This window comes from Oncorhynchus masou, unplaced genomic scaffold, assembly GCF_036934945.1.
Source record: "Oncorhynchus masou masou isolate Uvic2021 unplaced genomic scaffold, UVic_Omas_1.1 unplaced_scaffold_670, whole genome shotgun sequence".
Classification (NCBI taxonomy): Eukaryota; Metazoa; Chordata; class Actinopteri; order Salmoniformes; family Salmonidae; genus Oncorhynchus; species Oncorhynchus masou.
The window spans coordinates 65,001-79,987 of record NW_027013147.1 but is presented as its reverse complement, the minus strand read 5'-3'; the positions used below and the strand labels follow the sequence as shown (position 1 = coordinate 79,987).

Sequence of the window (14,987 nt, the reverse complement as noted above, 5' to 3'; positions counted from 1 at the left end):
TAGGCTAGTAAAGGTTATCCTCTTAAACCCAGGGTAACAACATTCCATAGGCTAGTTAAGGTTATCATCTTAAACCCAGGGTAACAACATTCCATAGGCTTGTTAAGGTTATCCTCTTAAACCCAGGGTAACAACATTCCATAGGCTAGTTAAGGTTATCATCTTAAACCCAGGGTAACAACATTCCAGAGGCTTGTTCAGGTTATCCTCTTAAACCCAGGGTAACAACATTCCATAAGCTTGTTAAGGTTATCATCTTAAACCCAGGGTAACAACATTCCATAGGCGTGTTAAGGTTATCCTCTTAATTAACCCAGGGTAACAACATTCCATAGGCTAGTTAAGGTTATCCTCTTAAACCCAGGGTAACAACATTCCATAGGCTTGTTAAGGTTATCCTCTTAATTAACCCAGGGTAACAACACTCCATAGGCTTGTTAAGGTTATCCTCTTAATTAACCCAGGGTAACAACATTCCATAGGCTTGTTAAGGTTATCCTCTTAAACCCAGGGTAACAACATTCCATAGGCTAGTTAAGGTTATCCTCTTAAACCCCAGGGTAACAACATTCCATAGGCTTGTTAAGGTTATCCTCTTAATTAACCCAGGGTAACAACATTCCATAGGCTTGTTAAGGTTATCCTCTTAAACCCAGGGTAACAACATTCCATAGGCTAGTTAAGGTTATCCTCTTAAACCCAGGGTAACAACATTCCATAGGCTTGTTAAGGTTATCCTCTTAATTAACCCAGGGTAACAACACTCCATAGGCTTGTTAAGGTTATCCTCTTAATTAACCCAGGGTAACAACATTCCATAGGCTTGTTAAGGTTATCCTCTTAAACCCAGGGTAACAACATTCCATAGGCTAGTTAAGGTTATCCTCTTAAACCCAGGGTAACAACATTCCATAGGCTTGTTAAGGTTATCCTCTTAATTAACCCAGGGTAACAACATTCCATAGGCTTGTTAAGGTTATCCTCTTAAACCCAGGGTAACAACATTCCATAGGCTAGTTAAGGTTATCCTCTTAAACCCAGGGTAACAACATTCCATAGGCTAGTTAAGGTTATCCTCTTAAACCCAGGGTAACAACATTCCATAGGCTAGTTAAGGTTATCCTCTTAAACCCAGGGTAACAACATTCCATAGGCTTGTTAAGGTTATCCTCTTAAACCCAGGGTAACAACATTCCATAGGCTAGTTAAGGTTATCCTCTTAAACCCAGGGTAACAACATTGCATAGGCTTGTTAAGGTTATCCTCTTAAACCCAGGGTAACAACATTCCATAGGCTTGTTAAGGTTATCCTCTTAAACCCAGGGTAACAACATTCCATAGGCTAGTTAAGGTTATCATCTTAAACCCAGGGTAACAACATTCCATAGGCTTGTTAAGGTTATCCTCTTAAACCCAGGGTAACAACATTCCAATGGCTAGTTAAGGTTACCATCTTAAACCCAGGGTAACAACATTCCATAGGCTTGTTAAGGTTATCATCTTAAACCCAGGGTAACAACATTCCATAGGCTTGTTAAGGTTATCCTCTTAAACCCAGGGTAACAACATTCCATAGGCTAGTTAAGGTTATCATCTTAAACCCAGGGTAACAACATTCCATAGGCTTGTTAAGGTTATCATCTTAAACCCAGGGTAACAACATTCCATAGGTTTGTTAAGGTTATCATCTTAAACCCAGGGTAACAACATTCCATAGGCTAGTTAAGGTTATCATCTTAAACCCAGGGTAACAACATTCCATAGGCTAGTTAAGGTTATCCTCTTAAACCCAGGGTAACAACATGCCATAGGCTTGTTAAGGTTATCCTCTTAAACCCAGGGTAACAACATTCCATAGGCTTGTTAAGGTTATCCTCTTAATTAACCCAGGGTAACAACATTCCATAGGCTTGTTAAGGTTATCCTCTTAATTAACCCAGGGTAACAACACTCCATAGGCTTGTTAAGGTTATCCTCTTAATTAACCCAGGGTAACAACATTCCATAGGCTTGTTAATGTTATCCTCTTAAACCCAGGGTAACAACATTCCATAGGCTAGTTAAGGTTATCCTCTTAAACCCAGGGTAACAACATTCCATAGGCTAGTTAAGGTTATCCTCTTAAACCCAGGGTAACAACATTCCATAGGCTAGTTAAGGTTATCCTCTTAAACCCAGGGTAACAACATTCCATAGGCTTGTTAAGGTTATCCTCTTAAACCCAGGGTAACAACATTCCATAGGCTAGTTAAGGTTATCCTCTTAAACCCAGGGTAACAACATTCCATAGGCTTGTTAAGGTTATCCTCTTAAACCCAGGGTAACAACATTCCATAGGCTTGTTAAGGTTATCCTCTTAAACCCAGGGTAACAACATTCCATAGGCTAGTTAAGGTTATCCTCTTAAACCCAGGGTAACAACATTCCATAGGCTTGTTAAGGTTATCCTCTTAAACCCAGGGTAACAACATTCCATAGGCTAGTTAAGGTTATCCTCTTAAACCCAGGGTAACAACATTCCATAGGCTTGTTAAGGTTATCCTCTTAAACCCAGGGTAACAACATTCCATAGGCTTGTTAAGGTTATCCTCTTAAACCCAGGGTAACAACATTCCATAGGCTAGTTAAGGTTATCATCTTAAACCCAGGGTAACAACATTCCATAGGCTTGTTAAGGTTATCCTCTTAAACCCAGGGTAACAACATTCCATAGGCTAGTTAAGGTTATCATCTTAAACCCAGGGTAACAACATTCCATAGGCTTGTTAAGGTTATCATCTTAAACCCAGGGTAACAACATTCCATAGGCTTGTTAAGGTTATCCTCTTAAACCCAGGGTAACAACATTCCATAGGCTAGTTAAGGTTATCATCTTAAACCCAGGGTAACAACATTCCATAGGCTTGTTAAGGTTATCATCTTAAACCCAGGGTAACAACATTCCATAGGTTTGTTAAGGTTATCATCTTAAACCCAGGGTAACAACATTCCATAGGCTAGTTAAGGTTATCATCTTAAACCCAGGGTAACAACATTCCATAGGTTTGTTAAGGTTATCATCTTAAACCCAGGGTAACAACATTCCATAGGCTAGTTAAGGTTATCATCTTAAACCCAGGGTAACAACATTCCATAGGCTAGTTAAGGTTATCCTCTTAGTAAACCCAGGGTAACAAAACATATATATTTTTTAAATGCCTTGCTACAGCAAAGGCACATTGTTAATGTGACAAACTCTACGGTGACGCCAACTGCCATGTTCATTATAGCTTGCAGTTGTCTAACAATAACCCATGAAATACAGTACAAAGCAAAGTTTGACGCGCCTACTGCCCATATTATGTCACAACAGCTCAAATAAGCAAAGAGAAACGACAGTCCATCATTACATTAAGACATGAAGGTCCATCAATAAGGAAAATTTCAAGAACTTTGAAAGTATCTTCAAACACATTCACAAAAACCATCAAGCTCTATGATGAAACTGTCTCTCATGAGGACTGCCACAGGAAAGAAAGACCCAGAGTTACCTCTGCTGCAAAGGATACGTTCATTAGAGTTAACTGGCTCTCATGAGGACCGCCACAGGAAAGGAAGACCCAGAGTTACTCTGCTGCAAAGGATAAGTTCATTAGAGTTACCAGCCTCAGAGACTTGCTTGGGCCAAGAAACACGAGCAATGAACATTTGACTGGTGGAAATCTGTCCTTTGGTCTGACGAGTCCACATTTGAGCTTTTTGGGTTCCAACCGCCTTGTCTTTGTGAGACTCAGAGTAGGTGAACGGATGATCTCCGCATGTGTACTTCCCACCGTGAAGCATGGAGGAGGAGGTGTGTTGATGTGGGGGTGCTTTGCTGGTGACATTGTCGGTGGTCTATTTAGAATTCAAGGCACACTTAACCAGCATGGCCACCACAGCATTCTGCAGCGGAACGTCATCCGATCTGGTTTGCGCTTAGTGGGACAAAAATGTGTTTTTCAACAGGACAATGACCCAACATAACTCCAGGCTGTAAGGGCTATTTGACCAAGAAGGAGAGTGATGGTATTTTACCAAATAGGGCTATCTTCTGTATACCACTCCTACCTTGTCACAACACAACTGATTGGCTCAAACGCATTAAGAAGGAAAGATATTCCACAAATTATGGGACACCTGTTAAATGAAATGGTTCCCACCGTAAAGCATGGGGGAGGAGGAGGTGTGATGGTGTGGGGGTGCTTTGCTGGTGACACTGTCAGTGATTCATTTAGAATTCAAGTCACACTTAACCAGCATGGCTACCAGAGCATTCTGCAGCGAGTCACACATTCTCTGCTTTCTCTTTGCTGGATGTATTCATGTGTGTGTGTGTGTGTGCGTGCGTGCGTGCGTGCGTGTGTGTGTGTGTCAGATGTCCTCTCCTGTGGCTGGATTAACAGTAATCCTTGATATTCATCATCCAGGGATCACAGGCCAACTCATTAATAATCACTATCATCACACTCCTCCCCTGTCCCCTCCCTCCCTCCCTCCCTCCCTCCCTCCCTCCCTCCCTCCCTCCCCTCCCCCCCTCCCTCCCTCCCTCCCTCCCCTCCCTCCCTCCCTCCCTCCCTCCCTCCCTCCCTCCCTCCCTCCCTCCCTGTCTGTCTGTCTGTCTGTCTGTCTGTCTGTCTGTTCTGATCTCTCTCTCTATGTGTGTCTGTGTGTGTGTGTGTATTTCTCTCTCTCTCTCTGTGTGTGTGTGTTCTCTTCTCTTGCCTACACATCACGATCACACTAATCTACTGTTTTCAGCTTTTCACTAAGATTTATATGTCAGTAACCTGGCTGATTGAAACATGTCAGTAACTGTTAATATAATTTAATTATGCCAATGTGTTTTCATCAATTGAAAGCCCTTAATCTATTTAATGAGAATTTGTAAGATTTCTTGTTTGCATAAAATAGACGCAGACCAGTCTTTAAATAATAGGTAATAGAATTTATTCTCGGAGCGCGCTCCCACTTAAACACGTACAGCAGTTTATATACAGATCATGACGTCATTTCACTGCTTTAACAGAATCACCTCCTCTCGACCGGGACAAAGTAAGGTGAAAAGTTCATTCTAACTTACTAACACACTCCCAGATAACTTTTGACCACTCAACATTATCGATCACCACTGAACTGACAGTTATAATTAACAGCAAACCTAGGAATGCACTCACTGCCTTATCTAAAAACCCCAGAGCTAAGTTTCAGTTGGGTCAACCATAGGCTAACGACCTTATGTGTTTACACAGTCCACAACCCATTTGTTCCTGCCAAGTTGGGATGGTGTTCATTAACTTTTTATTACTCCTTGTCCTGTCACACAATCCCTTCTTATGAACTCATATTGTCAATCACTTATAAAACAGTATAAGTATAAGTTTACCTAGATACAATTCTATTTAAAATGGGGATATTGTTTATTCATTATTCCATAATAAATCCATAATAAATTCAACAGTAACCTGACTGATTGAAACCATGTCATTAACCTGGCTGATGAAACATGTCAGTAACCTGGCTGATTGAAACATGTCATTAACCTGGCTGATTGAAACATGTCATTAACCTGGCTGATTGAAACATGTCAGTAACCTGGCTGATTGAAACATGTCAGTAACCTGGCTGATTGAAACATGTCAGTAACCTGGCTGATTGAAACATGTCAGTAACCTGGCTGATGAAACATGTCAGTAACCTGGCTGATGAAACCATGTCAGTAACCTGGCTGATTGAAATATGTCAGTAACCTGGCTGATTGAAACATGTCAGTAACCTGGCTGATGAAACCATGTCAGTAACCTGGCTGATTGAAACCATGTCAGTAACCTGGCTGATGAAACATGTCAGTAACCTGGCTGATTGAAACCATGTCAGTAACCTGGCTGATTGAAACCATGTCAGTAACCTGGCTGATTGAAACCATGTAGGTAACCTGGCTGATGAAACGTGTCAGTAACCTGGCTGATTGAAACCATGTAGGTAACCTGGCTGATGAAACATGTCAGTAACCTGGCTGATTGAAACCATGTAGGTAACCTGGCTGATTGAAACCATGTAGTTGTAGAATGCCAGCACATTGCCCTCACATCAGATAGCATCAGAGGTGAAACAAGATGTAACGTTTTACCGGTACGGGACGCCCAAGTACGTGCACATATTTTTTTTAAATTATACTACAACAATTTCAGGGTAGCTTACTCTGCTGACAAACAGAGCAATAATTCCGACGTGGTCTGATCCATTTAATCGGCCTACGAAAAGGAGAGCCTGAAATACAATATGACGTCCATCTAACCTGGAAAGGAAAGGATTGTCCAAAAACATACGCAAGTGGCAGTGACCCGACTGATAAAGACAGTGAATATGACACTCAACTGGAGATGTGGCCCATGTTCTCTGCCAACTCTCCGCTGGTGCCAATAAGATACACTCTAACAAATGAAGGTTTTTTTTAACAAGGGTTCTTTGAAAAGATCCTAAAAGTTCTTTGAAGAACTTAGAGTTCTTGGCACTGAAAATGGCCCCCAAAAGGTTCTTCCAAGAACCCCCATAGGAGGTAGGGGTTCATCGAGGAACCTCCTTAGTTGTTGGGGGTTCATGCAGGAAACTAATTGCCCAACTGAAACATTTGTATTTGAATGTGAAAGGACAGCAGGTGCAGGCGCTTAACTGAAACATTTAAAGATCTCCTCAGTTTAAGGTTTGTCCCTTGTATGATCTAAATTCATATTGTTTTATGATGATACCATCACATCTTTTCATATTTGTGCAATCTTTCTGAAACAGAAAATGGACACAATTCAACGTATATTGATGGGGTCAAATTGGGTTCATGATAGGAGCTTCACCAAATGTTTTATGTGTTATTATAATAAATTATTCTTATGTTGTATTAATAGAAGGGGAGGGGTTATAAGACCCCTCCCCCACTACATTTATAGGGTCCTAGACTACAGATTAACAACAAAAGAATATGTATTATAAGGCTTAATATTGTTCCACAGTATTTTTCTAGTCTCTGCTTCTTATTGTTTTAAACGGTCTGAGAAGATGTGTGAGTTCAAGGTGTCTGTGAGAAGAGCCTCAAAGATAAAAGAGATGCAGAGACACAGAACTCTGCAAGGAAGTGAAAGAGATAAGAGACTAGTCAGACATACCACTATAAATCAACTAGGGGAGTGGACATTTACTGCTGAGCCTTTAGATAACACTGAATCTCTTGTTTGTATAGCTGTGTATGCATGGGCTTGGTCTCATGAGTAGAAGGTAATGACATAGGCAGTTACATCACTAGGGGTTGACTGCGGCATAATAAAAGCAACTTGGACTTTTCCTATTTTGCATATCTCAGGTGTGGTGACAGGTGTGCGCCATAACGAGTAGCCTGGTGACCTAGAGGCCAGGAGAGGGAGCACACATGACAATAAAGACGAGGAGACATACAAAGGTATGTCAGTAGGTATTGGTATGTTATGCAGATCACATTTATCATCCTTCCTTAGTCTTTACCATCCTCCCTTAGCCTTTACCATCCTCCCTTAGTCTTTCCCATCCTCCCTTAGCCTTTACCATCCTCCCTTAGCCTTTATCATCCTCCCTTAGCCTTTACCATTCCCCCTTAGCCTTTATCATCCTCCCTTAGCCTTTACTATCCTCCCTTAGCCTTTACCATCCTCCCTTAGTCTTTACCATCCTCCCTTAGTCTTTACCATCCCCCTTAGCCTTTATCATCCTCCCTTAGCCTTTACTATCCTCCCTTAGCCTTTACCATCCTCCCTTAGCCTTTACCATCCTCCATTAGTCTTAACCATCCTCCCTTAGTCTTTACCATCCCCCTTAGCCTTTACCATACTCCCTTAGCCTTTACCATCCTCCCTTAGCCTTTACCATACTCCCTTAGCCTTTATCATTCTCCCTTAGCCTTTACGATCCCCCCTTAGTCTTTACTATCCTCCCTTAGCCTTTACCATCCCCCCTTAGCCTTTATCATCCTCCCTTAGCCTTTACCATCCTCCCTTAGCCTTTACTATCCCCCTTAGTCTTTACTATCCTACCTTAGCCTTTACCATCCTCCCTTAGGCTTTACCCCACTCCCTTAGCCTTTACCATCCTCCCTTAGCCTTTACCATCCTCCCTTAGGCTTTACCCCACTCCCTTAGGCTTTACCCCACTCCCTTAGCCTTTACCATACTCCCTTAGCCTTTACCATCCTCCCTTAGCCTTTACCATCCCCCCTTAGTCTTTACTATCCTCCCTTAGCCTTTACCATCCTCCCTTAGCCTTTACTATCCTCCCTTAGCCTTTATCATCCTCCCTTAGCCTTTACTATCCTCCCTTAGCCTTTACTATCCCCCCTTAGCCTTTATCATCCTCCCTTAGCCTTTACTATCCTCCCTTAGCCTTTACCATCCTCCCTTAGCCTTTACCATCCTCCATTAGTCTTAACCATCCTCCCTTAGTCTTTACCATCCCCCCTTAGCCTTTACCATACTCCCTTAGCCTTTACCATCCTCCCTTAGCCTTTACTATCCTCCCTTAGCCTTTACCATCCTCCCTTAGCCTTTACCATCCTCCCTTAGCCTTTACCATCCTCCCTTAGCCTTTACCATCCTCCCTTAGCCTTTATCATCCCCCCTTAGCCTTTACCATCCTCCCTTAGCCTTTACCATCCCCCTTAGTCTTTACTATCCTACCTTAGCCTTTACCATCCTCCCTTGGGCTTTACCCCACTCCCTTAGCCTTTACCATCCTCCCTTAGCCTTTACTATCCTCCCTTAGCCTTTATCATCCTCCCTTAGCCTTTACTATCCTCCCTTAGCCTTTATCATCCTCCCTTAGCCTTTACTATCCTCCCTTAGCCTTTACTATCCCCCCTTAGCCTTTATCATCCTCCCTTAGCCTTTACTATCCTCCCTTAGCCTTTACCATCCTCCCTTAGCCTTTACCATCCTCCATTAGTCTTAACCATCCTCCCTTAGTCTTTACCATCCCCCCTTAGCCTTTACCATACTCCCTTAGCCTTTACCATCCTCCCTTAGCCTTTACTATCCTCCCTTAGCCTTTACCATCCTCCCTTAGCCTTTACCATCCTCCCTTAGCCTTTATCATCCTCCCTTAGCCTTTACCATCCTCCCTTAGCCTTTACCATCCCCCCTTAGTCTTTACTATCCTACCTTAGCCTTTACCATCCTCCCTTAGGCTTTACCCCACTCCCTTAGCCTTTACCATCCTCCCTTAGCCTTTACCATCCTCCCTTAGTCTTTACCACCCCCCCATAGCCTTTACCATACTCCCTTAGTCTTTACCATCCTCCCTTAGCATTTACCATACTCCCTTAGCCTTTATCATTCTCCCTTAGCCTTTACCATCCCCCCTTAGTCTTTACTATCCTCCCTTAGCCTTTACCATCCCCCCTTAGCCTTTATCATCCTCCCTTAGCCTTTACCATACTACCTTAGCCTTTACCATCCTCCCTTAGCCTTTAACATACTCCCTTAGTCTTTATCATTCTCCCTTAGCCTTTATCATCCTCCCTTAGCTTTTACTAACCCCCCTTAGCCTTTACCATCCTCCCTTAGCCTTTAACATACTCCCTTAGCCTTTATCATTCTCCCTTAGCCTTTATCATTCTCCCTTAGCCTTTACCATCCCCCCTTAGTCTTTACTATCCCCCCTTAGCCTTTATCACCCTCCCTTAGCCTTTACTATCCTCCCTTAGCCTTTACTATCCTCCCTTAGCCTTTATCATCCTCCCTTAGCCTTTACCATCCTCCCTTAGCCTTTACCATCCTCCCTTAGCCTTTACTATCCTCCCTTAGCCTTTACCATCCTCCCTTAGCCTTTACCATCCTCCCTTAGCCTTTACCATCCTCCCTTAGCCTTTACCATCCTCCCTTAGCCTTTACTATCCTCCCTTAGCCTTTACCATCCTCCCTTAGCCTTTACCATACTCCCTTGTCCACCTGCGCCCTCGGTCTCGCCAGCCTTTACCATCCTCCCCTTAGCCTTTACCATCCCCCCTTAGCCTTTACCATCCTCCCTTAGCCTTTACTATCCTCCCTTAGCCTTTACCATCCCCAAAAGGTTATTCAAAACGTTCTTCAAAAGGTTCTTAGAGGATCCATTAAAATTGATTGTTTGAAGAACCCTTTTAAAGAAGAATCCTTATTGGGGTTCCCCCACAGTTTCAATTTGAAGAAATCCTAAATGATACTTCAGGAATCTTTTCTGTTTAGAGTGCACATTCGTTCACTCACAAAATAATTTCAGCATCCAAACCCCAGCAGTGCGCTGTGACGTCGCAATGTGATGAATGGTAAGAGACAGGTGTTCTACAACACCTAGGCACAGTGTAATAACTGGGATTGTCATTAAACCTTCACTTGTAGCCTGAATTCATACATCCACTGTTGTCCACCTGCGCCTCGGTCTCGGCCACTCATCTCTGCCTTGACAAAATGTGTTTTCCTCAAACCACAATGCAATTTTGGAGCCATTTTTACCACTCGGTTTCCAGTCAATTCACACGTTTCATGTGTCTGACTTGCAGTATTGTTAAATAGTTGTGTAGTAGCCTATAGTTTATTGGACATGTTGTCTTCATTGTCTTACTCCCACTATTTATATTACAAGGGACGACGTGCCGGACCATACCGCCTTGCTCTTACCCCTGGATAGCATAATGGAGAGCTGTTGACAGTGGAAGGAGTGATGGTGTGAAAATGGAGTCTTGGTAATAAGGTGGTTGTGACACTACACTAGGTGTGATGGTTTATGGCGGTGACAGACAGACGTGAAGCGTGAGGCTGGGAATTGAGCCAGAACAACTAGGATTACCAGCCAGCAGCAACTGAGGAGTGTCATCATGGTCCTGGCAGCTGAACAGAGAGTCAGGACCTCAGTTTAATGTCTATCTACCCTCTGTATTTCTATAGTCCCTGTCACTGTCCCCTGTCCGGGGGTGTTGAGTGTTTTGGCCTGTCACTGTCCCCTGTCCGGGGGTGTTGAGTGTTTTGGCCTGTCAGTGTCCCCTGTCCTGGGGTGTTGAGTGTTTTGGCCTGTCACTGTCCCCTGTCCCGGGGTGTTGAGTGTTTTGGCCTGTCACTGTCCCCTGTCCTGGGGTGTTGAGTGTTTTTGCCTGTCACTGTCCCCTGTCCCGGGGTGTTGAGTGTCACAGCCTGTCTGGGATAGTAACAACAGAGAATTAGGATCTGCATTTAACATCTCATCAGATGGACGGCCACTCCACCATCCCTCCGCCACGTCATCATCCACACTACTGACCTAGACTGAACCCAGGCCCTCATTATTCACACTACTGACCTAGACTGAACCCAGGCCTCATTATCCACACTACTGACCTAGACTGAACCCAGGCCCTCATTATCCACACTACTGACCTAGACTGAACCCAGGCCCTCATTATCCACACTACTGACCTAGACTGAACCCAGGCCCTCATCATCCACGCTACTGACCTAGACTGAACCCAGGCCCTCATTATCCACACTACTGACCTAGACTGAACCCAGGCCCTCATTATCCACACTACTGACCTAGACTGAACCCAGGCCCTCATTATCCACACTACTGACCGAGACTGAACCCACTGTTCCTAGGCCGCCATTGTAAATAAGAATGTGTTCTTAACTGACTTGCCTAGTTAACTAGCTTAAAACATTTTTTAATAAAATAGACTGTTTGTCACAGAGTAGCTGTATTTGTCTGTGAGGTTGTCCACAATACTAGCCAACCGTCCTGCTGTTTCAAAGCGTGTGCAGAGCGGACCTTGACATTCCTCATCTGTTGTGTTACTACAATGCAATACCCATCTCCCATCTCCCATCTGCATCGCTGGCATTCAGTGGCATTACGCAACAGGCGGGAGAGGTAAGGTGTGTGTGTGTGTGTGTGTGTGTGTGTGTGTGTGTGTGTGTGTGTGTGTGTGTGTGTGTGTGTGTGTGTGTGTGTGTGTGTGTGTGTGTGTGTGTGTGTGTGTGTGTGTGTGTGTGTGTGTGTGTGTGTGTGTCAGATGTCCTCTCCTGTGGCTGGATTAACAGTAAGTATACTTGTTCACCTACATTATCAGGACCTTAATGTCCTAACAAATCAAATCAAATCAAATGTATTTATATAGCCCTTCGTACATCAGCTGATATCTCAAAGTGCTGTACAGAAACCCAGCCTAAAACCCCAAACAGCAAGCAATGCAGATGTAGAAGCACGGTGGCTAGGAAAAACTCCCTAGAAAGGCCAAAACCTAGGAAGAAACCTAGAGAGGAACCAGGCTATGTGGGGTGGCCAGTCCTCTTCTGGCTGTGCAGGGTGGAGATTATAACAGAACATGGCCAAAATGTTCATAAATGACCAGCATGATCAAATAATAATAAGGCAGAACAGTTGAAACTGGAGCAGCAGCACGGTCAGGTGGACTGGGGACAGCAAGGAGTCATCATGTCGGGTAGTCCTGGGGCATGGTCCTATGGCTCAGGTCTTCCGAGAGAGAGAGAAAGAGAGAAGGAGAGAATTAGAGAACGCACACTTAGATTCACACAGGACACCGAATAGGACAGGAGAAGTACTCCAGATATAACAAACTGACCCTAGCCCCCCGACACATAAACTACTGCAGCATAAATACTGGAGACAGGAGGGGTCAGGAGACACTGTGGCCCCATCCGAGGACACCCCCGGACAGGGCCAAACAGGAAGGATATAACCCCACCCACTTTGCCAAAGCACAGCCCCCACACCACTAGAGGGATATCTTCAACCACCAACTTACCATCCTGAGACAAGGCTGAGTATAGCCCACAAAGATCTCTGCCATGGCACAACCCAAGGGGGGGGGGGGGGTTGTTGACTCCAATGTCCTAACAATTCACCCCAATGTCCTACCAATTCACTCCAATGTCCTAACAATTGCCCCCAATGTCCTAACAATTGACTCCAATGTCCTAACAATTCACTCCATTGTCCTGAAAAAGTAAGAAACAATCACTTTTTTTCAGGTCCTGAATTTGTTCAAATGTTGTTTTAAGCTTAAGGGTTAAGTTTGGGGTTTTGGGGTTAAGGTCAGGGTTAGATTTATGGTTAGGGTTATGGTTTTTGTGGTTGAGGTTAGCTTAGGCTAAGGGTTAGGGTTAGGGGAAAATATAATTTCTGTTGGTCAAACATTTTTCCACTCCAAAAAGTCCTATAATTTCACAAAAACAAAGCTGTGTGTGTGTGTGTGTGTGTGAGAGAGAGAGAGATTGTGCGTGGCTGTGTGCATGTGTTTGTGCATGCGTGTGAAGTTCATCTGTTCAAGGCAGAAGTCTGCTGACATAAATGAAATGGAGGCTGGGGACCTCATCTCTCTCTGTCCTGCACTAATCCTCTCTGTGTTTGGAATTCTAATTCTGCAGCCTATAGAAACGTTAGATAAAAGGCTTTATAGTATGTGTCCAATTGTAAACAAGCGGTCATGCAGTACACTAAAGGGGGAAAATAGTTCACACACACAGAGAGAGAGAGAGAGAGAGAGAGAGAGAGAGAGAGAGAGAGAGAGAGGAGAGAGCAAGAAAGGGAGAGAGAGAGACACGAGAGGGAGAGATAGGTTTTTCGGAGGACAGAACCGTTAGATAATCGCTTTTATTCTTAAATCTGACAATGCGCTTCCAGTTGCCGCCTGTCCCCCAACCACCTGCTGAACCAATGTAGATGATGTGGAATTAATACCGATAGGAGAAAAACACTCCAGATTAGTGCCGGAAAGTGAACGCGCTGTACCTACTCTGTAGGGACGGACCTGTGTTGCGGGGAGACGAGCAGTTCCCACTGGGCACAGACGTCAATTCAAAGTATATTCCACGTGAAACAACGTCGATTCAACCAGTGTGTGTCCAGTGGGTTGTGTTTGGAACAAGACAAGAGCTCTCGGGGTAGCCTAAACATGGACAGACATCACTCCCATTTCGTTTCGTACTTTGTTTTCGCTCCCGGTCAGTTTTTGAATAGGCCTACCATAGTTCGTAAAGTTGTCTGCGTGCAGCGGGGCGCACATATGGCTGGTCAATTTGAAGGATGTTGACGCGAAATAATTCGCCTATGATGGAAGTAAATTCACCATAAAGTAAGAGAGGATAAAACGAGTTGTCAGCGACGGTATGTAACGTTCTGTCTTTGTGAAGTAATTATTTTGCCACGCATACATGCATAAAAAAAACGAATTTGCAATGAGAGCCAAATTAAGGTTAAAAACACACAAAAAGCTCGTGTAATCATTTGTTTTCCCTATAAAGCTATTCACAAATTATTGTTATATATATAGTCCTATAATTATATCTATAATGGATTTATTTCTACGTCATTATATATATCCATATTCATATTATGTTTCAGCCTCAAATTTTATTCACACGTTTGTCAAATGGCTTGCTGGCTCCCTCAAGATGACAGACATCTATCACATTTATCAAATTGTAGCTCTCAAATGTAATCAGGCTAAAGTATTTGGGCGTTTGGAATTGATTTTTCAACAAGACATGATAGGCAATGTGTCCCAAATGGCAACCTATTCTCTACACAGTGCAACGTATGGGGCTGATGTTCCAAAGTAAATAGTACACTATGAAAGGTTCCATTCGGGGCAGGGACCATGGTGTAGTGCAGTAGTCACAATATATTCATAATGATAGCTTTTCCAACTGGCAGGGATATTATTGGGCCAGGCAAATCCAATCAAATCAAATTTATTTATATAGCCCTTCGTACATCAGCTGATATCTCAAAGTGCTGTACAAAAACCCAGCCTAAAACCCCAAACAGCAAGCAATGCAGGTGTAGAAGCACAGTGGCTAGGAAAAACTCCCTAGAAAGGCCAAAACCTAGGAAGAAACCTAGAGAGGAACCAGGCTATGTGGGGTGGCCAGTCCTCTTCTGGCTGTGCCGGGTGGAGATGATAACAGAACATGGCCAAGATGTTC

At 43.6% G+C, this 14,987-nt stretch overlaps 1 pseudogene; it reads left to right on the top strand.

Annotated features, from left to right (window-relative positions):
* The first annotated feature begins 14,082 nt into the window (after window positions 1-14,082).
* The window catches only part of LOC135536836 (potassium voltage-gated channel subfamily G member 4-like), a 9,956-nt pseudogene continuing 9,051 nt past the window's right edge, over window positions 14,083-14,987 (top strand).